The sequence below is a fragment of the Cynara cardunculus genome (assembly GCF_001531365.2).
Source record: "Cynara cardunculus var. scolymus isolate 2C chromosome LG 2, CcrdV1, whole genome shotgun sequence".
Taxonomy (NCBI): domain Eukaryota; kingdom Viridiplantae; phylum Streptophyta; class Magnoliopsida; order Asterales; family Asteraceae; genus Cynara; species Cynara cardunculus.
The window spans coordinates 12,166,609-12,168,006 of NC_037529.1; the positions used below are offsets into that span (position 1 = coordinate 12,166,609).

General features: G+C 29.0%; 1 protein-coding gene across 1 annotated transcript in view; it reads right to left on the reverse strand.

Moving 5' to 3' along the window:
* Positions 1 to 1,398, reverse strand: part of LOC112506976 (axial regulator YABBY 5-like) — a 12,358-nt gene that overhangs the window by 3,111 nt on the left and 7,849 nt on the right. The window lies entirely within an intron of this gene.

A 1,398-nucleotide genomic window follows, 5' to 3' on the forward strand; every position in this document is an offset into this window, starting at 1 on the left:
GGCAAGACGATGGGGTGGGTAGGGGTAGGTGGTGGGGTGGTAGCTGTGATGATGATAGTAATGGGATAGTGGTCGGGTGGCTGGGGCTTGGGATAGTAATGGTGTGGTCATGGTGGGGGTTAGGGGTGGGGCATGACGAACAATAGTAGCATGGTCGTGGTGGGTGGTGATGGAATTCAATTCCTTCCATTATGTCAATGAATGACAAATTCATTAATTTGTAGAATTCAATGAAATTTGAAGGATTCCATCCATTTCAAGAAATGAACCAAACAAATGAATTAAAATTTGGTCAAAAAAATTTGTCATTCCAATTCCATCAAATTCATTCGAATTCCACGAACCAAACGGCCCCTAAGAACATCTCCAACAGATTCTCTATAAATAAAGAAAATCAACTTTTTATTCTCTATAATGCTCCAAAAATTTCCTTAACTCATTTTCTAAAATATAGAATAATGGAGAAAAATCCAGATATAGAGAATTCTTTAAAAATCAAAAGAGAAGACAGAAAAATGAATTTTTTTGTTTATCTCAAATGATGGTTGAATTAATATCATTATATATATATATATATATATGTTTATTTCTTGTTTTAAAATAAATACCATATATATATATATATATTTTCAAGTATGATATTTGTACAAAATAAGTCGACTTATATATCATTTCAAGCCATCATTAATTTACTTACAATTTTCATCCCATTTTCCATTTTTCCTTAAAAAGTAAATACAACATTTATTTTCATATATAATTAATAAAAACATATACATTTTTTTAATCAAATAATAAAATATTTCTGAAAGGTAAAAGTAAAAAAAAATGTAAACATAAAAGGGAAAAAGTATGGTGGTGAAAAGTGTGGTATTTCTATTTATATAATCAGAAAAAGGGGTTATTAAATGAGAAACCAACCAAAGTGACGACATTGATATGACTGAATCAGTTATGATTCAATTGCAAAAGTTAAAAAGTAAAAAAAAAGACTTCACTCTTGAGTTGAGATGCATTTGACACTTCAAAAATTCCTTTTCATAACCATCCATCGATTATCATACATGTTTGATTTATGAAGCAATAAATGATCTCTTCAATTATGCAACATTATAAGTTAAAGACTTGGGATTATATGAGATTAAGAATTTTTCGTGAGACTTGTAAAATCAATTCTCAATCCTTGGATTAGATCTACAATCTGAACATTTATAAACGTCACGAGACTTCTTAATAATCACAAAATTGTCATCGAATAACAATTTTAGACCATTAGATCATTAGCTTATAAAGTTGATCAATGAACATAAATTGGTCTTACGGGTTTCACAAAAAACCTTTGTTCTCACGTAAACCTAACCCTACAAGTTAATATATATATATATATATATATATATA